Below are 7,012 nucleotides of genomic sequence, written 5' to 3' on the forward strand. Positions count from 1 at the left end.
GACTAGGATTGTGAGGTGCTGAAGATAGAAAGGATAGCGGTTTTCATAGGTTGAAGTTAGATGTACTACATGCACATGTATATTGAATACACTGACATCTGTACAGTCATGTACATCATCATACGGTACATGCGAAGGTGGCGCAGCACTCTTCACTTGTTGGGTGACTATGCCTGTGCTTGTGTGTCTACATGCACAAAGAAAGGTTTGCCGCAAATTGACCGATATTATACATGTACATGGCAAAGGAGTAAGTGTTGGCAAAGTGCCCGATGCACAGAGTGAAGAGCGTTTCAAACGAGAAGGAGAAATAATAATTGGGCCAGTTTGGATTTGTCGTAACTCGAAGTGTCATGCTACTGCCGCAATCATCAGACGACATGTACATGTACATGTACATGGTGTATTACAGATCCATGTACAGTTTTGGAGTACTAAATCTCCGTACAGAACTGTTTCCTCCTTTGTGGACTCATCAGTTGTGGAGTGTACATGTATATACACGTGTTATAATTATAATTATAGAAAAATGTTCGATAGCTCAAGAAAAGAGTAGGGCGTGCACGCGTGTGTGACCCTCGCCGTACCCCGACTGTCTTTGTTTTGCGGCACGCTAAGTTATACTCCCTCGAATCTCGTCTCAACTTGAGGCTTTTTATTTTTGTTTTCCGCTGTATTCATCAGCTTACAAGTCCTCTTCTTTCCTCAATGTTCACCCTCCAGTCGGCTGCTACTTGCACCGAGAGGCGCACTAGAGGGCAATCATTCTCTTCACTTTCTTTGCCCGCTGCTACCACTAGATATGGCATGTTCTCCATTTCTTTCCTTGGCGCTGATAGGTGGAATTCTCTGCCTGTCTCGTGTCGTCAGGTTGAGCATCTATCCGTTTTTGTTTCGCTCTGTAAAGAGCACTTAGGGTTCCCTGTAACAAGACGGCAACGTCTGTAGGGCCTTCCCTATCAAAATAATAAATTCTACTACTACTACTACTACTACTACTACACTTCCTAACGTATGGCTGGAACAGCGCAAATCAATAGTAAGTTATTGTGTGGTAAAGAAGGTACACTGTACTAGTAAGGAAAATAGAGAAGGGTGACAGCTATGCGGAGGAATAGAGCACATTAGACAAGCAAAACAATAATGATTGTGTGAGAGAGGACCCTGCATGACTGTGTATGTGCGTACATGTACATGTACATGCATCATGTGCCTCCGAGGGTGCAGAACTACAGAAGGCTCTCTGGCCAGTCTGCCTTGGCTGTGGGTGATACCTCTGCTGCGCTGGCAGTGGTAGAGGCTCAGGTACCGGCTTAGCGTGCACGAGCGGTAACAGTGACTGGAATATTGACTTGAAGTTGAACTTGCTGCTGTTTACCTACATGTACTTCGGAAGTAAGTAGGTATATACATTATTATGCTGTTTTGTTTTTTGCGTGTTTTTTCTTTCTTTTTTTCCTTTCTAGAACTTTGAGTTGAAGTTTTTGGAACACTTGGGAAAAAATATTCATTGTGTTTATTTTGCCCGTAAAAGAGGCTGACTACATGTACATGTACATGCATGACTGGTATGTCAAGTATGCTGTGCATGCTTTGCGTGGAACCAACCCTCCCCCTCCTCCACCACCCTACACAGTGGGTCCATTGTTATTAGGCGTCTGCCTGTTTTGGTTTCTCCACTATAAATAAAAGAATACTACTACTACTACTATACTAACCAAGAGTCCATAAGTTAAGGCATAACCCCCTCTTGGTGGAACATGATGATTGTACAATGCAAAGCTCACAATGATATGCGAAGCTCGTGCATGTTAGCCTCAAGTGGTACTAGTACTACTGCAGGTGCAGACCTAGCGTCTGATTATGAAGATGCGGTTCAAGCACTTTAAAATAATAATTATGTACATGTAGTTGGTGTTACAAAGTGTTGTGAAGAGGCGCACGGGAAAAGGAAGAGGAGCAGAGTTCGAGGTTCGCCATTAGTTTGTATGGCTCTGCCAGTTTCAATGCTTTTCGAGCAGAATCTGCCAATTTTTAGAACATTATCCGCCACGTACATGTACATGACTGTATTCTGCGTCAAGATCAAAGCCTGTACAATAGTACTGATTCTAGTAGTAGGACAGAGAAGTAATCTCTTGAAGTTTTGAGGGTTGCCAAGGACAAACAACTGCTGCGTCTGGGCTGACTATCAACTAGCACAGCTCAGCTCTAGGTGGGGCGTTGTGAACTTTCTTTAATACTTTTAAAACCATTAGATGCTGCACAGCGGGGGTGGGGTGTGGCATATTGGATGGGGGCGGGGCAGAAGTAACTCCTACGACCAAGGGTCTCGGATTCATCGTTACTCATGTGCGCCAGTAGGAAGGAGAAAGGAACGTGTGCATCCCATGCTGACCAGAGCCTAGCGCCTGGGGTTTCGGTGTCCTTGCATACCACGCCCCTCCTCCCCCGGACCCCCGGTAAAATGATCAGGTCATGATTCGTGAGCAGATATAATATTATTACATGGACAAGTATGTCTACTTGTGGTAGGAAAGGAGTGGGAAAGAGTGAGGTGCAGTGCCTCGACTAAGTGACCTATGCTAGTCTGTGATGCAGTGAATTGAACATACAGTGAGATACATGGTACATTGTACACTCGACACAAAGTAAGTTTCTATAATACTTCGAAGTACAATCAGCAGAATGTGAGAACAATGGACAAATACCTCGAAGCCTTCAAATGCAATAACTGAATGAGGACTGTCTTGTTATGCACTGTACAGTGCCTACCCTACTACAATGTAGTCTGTGATGTATTGTACACTTCCACGGACCACGGCAGTTGCTGCAGACCAGGGAGTAGTATTCATGGTATTTGAGCAGCATTGCCAGCAGGGATGAAATCGGAAATGATCCCCCGGCAATCAAGTACTTGAAGTACGAGGCCTCGAAGTACGCACTAAAAGAAGTGAACATGTACCGTACCGGTAAATTGCGGCGGTAATCGCCGGGATTCTGCCCCCGGATCGAGGACACAGCCATATCCGCTCAACGCATATTCAATTAGTCATCGCAAACCCCGCTATACACATCATAAGAATGGACTCGGATGGAGAGCCAAGGATAAATTTATAGAAAAGAAAAAGGACCAAGGAACTACATGATTGCACAACAAAACATGACTATACATGTACAAGTTACGCTATAATAATTATCCAGTTACCATGGTTACAATGTATTACCATGGTTACAATGTATTATCCAGTTACAATGTACATGTACATGTACATGTACATGTACATGTACATGTACATGTAGGTGTAGAACGTCAGTACCGTTGGTCATGCAGTGTCGTGCAATGTTATCGCATGAGCTGATTGTTTAGTAACTGGTGGTGTTAGTGGACATTATACTAGCGAAACGTGTAGTTCCTTGGTCCTTTTTTTCTTTTCTATAAATATACCGGTACATGTACATTATATCTGTACTATTATGTATGTAGATCCGATTGCAATTTTTCTAGAATCTCCCCGGTGTATGCTGGTGGTAGGGTCAATGTTTGTTAGAGAGCAGGTAGATTAGCCACAACAAAGTACATTGTATTGTATATTGTATTGTATTGTATTGTATTTATTTAAAAGGATTCTCCAAAAGCAAATGGATGCTTATCACGGAAGTCTCCCACATAAATATCGCAAGAAAAATGGGGAAATGGGGAGAGGAGAGTGGAAGATGAAGCATGGGAAGAAGGGAAACAAGTACCTAAATATCGAGGTATAAAAGCAGGAAAGAAATCGACGAGGGAAGAAATCACCTCTGCAGATAATAGCGGGACATTTAGATGAAAAAACCCAGCAAGGATTAATTTCAAGGAAAAAAAATTCTCAAACGGAAAAGTTCGGAATTCCAGTCAGAGAATATCTATGCTGAGAGTAATGAGCCTTTAGAGCAATGCGAAAATTGACAGAGGACTGAACGCAGCGGATGTGTTCTGGAAGTTTGTTCCATTCCACAGATAAACTGAAGAGAGGGGATTTAAGGAAATGGGCGCCAGTTGTAAGTATTTTCACAACCCACACTGACCGCAGGCATCTCTATTCCTGGTGGTCCTGTTATGCAACTGAGTCCATTGCCTCCTTTCACTGTTGTGTCGTGTGTTGACACGGCCCGGTGTACAAATCCAATGCCTATGTTACATGTATAATGCAGTATGTAGGGCACTAGGCATCACGAACACACCTCTCTAGCTGCATCATGTGCATGATCAAATGCCAAGCTTCATACACATAATGGTACACTATGATGATTGTAATGTAGTGCAACAAAACTAAAAATAATAGACCGAATTCAGTAAACTTGATCTGTTCCGGAATTCCTGCATCCTAAAGAAGCGATCGGATAGCTCAGTTGGACCGTCGATGCGTCCTCATGGCTGTCGCAAAACATCAAGGGTAAGAAAAAAGGTCTAAGAACGTGCAGCCTGCAGGATAGGCGCGTGTAGGCGGGCGACATTGGGGAATGTGCATCACGCTTCTCTCCAGCTGAGAGCTGCTGGAAGACCACCCGACTGGTGCATGTGGACGGCCTCAGACTCGTGGTTACACAATGCACCGGCATCAGCATTGGCTTATCACCAGTGCCACTGCCAGTGGGCCAACGACGTGAAGCATCAGCCGCCCTCGGCATGCGTTGGGAGGTGAAGCGAAGCTGATCAGGGTCAAGCCTGCCCTCTTGGAGTCTTGGTAATAGCAATGTTGACAGTTTGCCAGGGTGTCAATGACGTAGCGCACTGCTGTCAGCACTGCGGCTGTGTAGACAATCACGAGATCCGCAATAGTCATTCTTGACAGCTGCTGCCAAACCAACACGACTGCCAGCACTAGCAGAAACCTGTGAGGTTTGCGACAGCACCCCGTTGACAGGACTGGGACTGAAGGAATTCTCAGCACCAGGACTGTCTGTAGATATCTACTATGAGCTGCGGCTTGAAAGTCGCAAACTGGCATCCAGCAGACTTGCAAGAACAGAACAAGATAGTTATGCTGCCATCTGCTAGCCACATACTGTTTATTTCCGTGTTCTGCCGGTTCACAATGCTCAATGGTCAAAGCACCTTCTACATGTACCGGGCACTTGATCACCCCTTCGATCTCCGATCTCCATCCCAGACTGACTGGATGCCACGAGTCGATGGTATAGTCAGTCTACCAAGTATGCCTACCATTGAGTACGATTATGCCGGTCTACAGCAAATGAAGCATACTTGCAATGCAGGGGCAGGGAGTCGTATCACCTACATGTACATGTAGATCTACGACTTGTGACCTCTTCTATTTTTTTCGAGAGAGACGACCCGGGCTGCCGATTCCATCCGCGTTCGGAGTCAGCAGATCAATAATAATAATAATCTTTATCACTCCCTTAGTATTGACTCACATAGATTTTTGCAATAATAATAATAATAAAGGTTTGCTCCCCACACCGGAGCTCGCGCTATTCCGCCGACTTTACTTGACACTTGACTGACTCACGACTGCCATCCAGAGCACACGAGAAGTCCATCGAACCTTCGACTCGGCAAACCTGCAAGAAAGCACCACTCCCTGCTCAATACACAGTGTTTCGGGGAATTCACCCCTCATCAGTTGAGCTTGAGTAGGCTGAGGAAGATTGTGCCTGAAGAGCACCACTTATATAGTGCTCTCCAGGCACAAACATCACCAGGGATACAAACTTACAGAGACGCTCCGCTTCCAGCGCGATAAACACCTCGTGAACACCAGATAGCAGCGTGAGTCAGTGTCGCTCCTGGACGGTGAGACAGACGTCGAGGACCCTCGGTCATTCGCAACGCTGTCACCTCCAAACCAACTAGTCGCAAGCCCGCGCTGGGCACAACAGTACGAAGTAGTGGTTGCGACTTCGGCGATGATTTGTAAGAAAGGTTTGCTCCCCACACCGGAGCTCGCGCTATTCCGCCGACTTTACTTGACACTTGACTGACTCACGACTGCCATCCAGAGCACACGAGAAGTCCATCGAACCTTCGACTCGGCAAACCTGCAAGAAAGCACCACTCCCTGCTCAATACACAGTGTTTCGGGGAATTCACCCCTCATCAGTTGAGCATCAGTTGAGTCGAAGGTTCGATGGACTTCTCGTGTGCTCTGGATGGCAGTCGTGAGTCAGTCAAGTGTCAAGTAAAGTCGGCGGAATAGCGCGAGCTCCGGTGTGGGGAGCAAACCTTTCTTACAAATCATCGCCGAAGTCGCAACCACTACTTCGTACTGTTGTGCCGAGCGCGGGCTTGCGACTAGTTGGTTTGGAGGTGACAGCGTTGCGAATGACCGAGGGTCCTCGACGTCTGTCTCACCGTCCAGGAGCGACACTGACTCACGCTGCTATCTGGTGTTCACGAGGTGTTTATCGCGCTGGAAGCGGAGCGTCTCTGTAAGTTTGTATCCCTGGTGATGTTTGTGCCTGGAGAGCACTATATAAGTGGTGCTCTTCAGGCACAATCTTCCTCAGCCTACTCAAGCTCAACTGATGAGGGGTGAATTCCCCGAAACACTGTGTATTGAGCAGGGAGTGGTGCTTTCTTGCAGGTTTGCCGAGTCGAAGGTTCGATGGACTTCTCGTGTGCTCTGGATGGCAGTCGTGAGTCAGTCAAGTGTCAAGTAAAGTCGGCGGAATAGCGCGAGCTCCGGTGTGGGGAGCAAACCTTTCTTACAAATCATCGCCGAAGTCGCAACCACTACTTCGTAATAATAATAATAATAATAATAATACCACAGCACGCGTACAAAGGCCAAAGAACAATGCATGAGAATACACTGAAATTAAGCCAAGTCCGCTTCTGTCTCCAGTCAACAAAAAACTCATCCATAAACAATGTCTGATCTCCATTTCGACTTGTCTGCAGCAAATGCTCGTGCTCCTTCTAGGTCGCTGGCATTCTTCAAAGGAATGTCGTGCCCTGCCAGGTCCTTCATGATGGTGGTAGGGAGAGTAGCCGCGGGACGGGGGG

This window comes from Sycon ciliatum, chromosome 1 (genome assembly GCF_964019385.1).
Source record: "Sycon ciliatum chromosome 1, ocSycCili1.1, whole genome shotgun sequence".
NCBI classification, from domain to species: domain Eukaryota; kingdom Metazoa; phylum Porifera; class Calcarea; order Leucosolenida; family Sycettidae; genus Sycon; species Sycon ciliatum.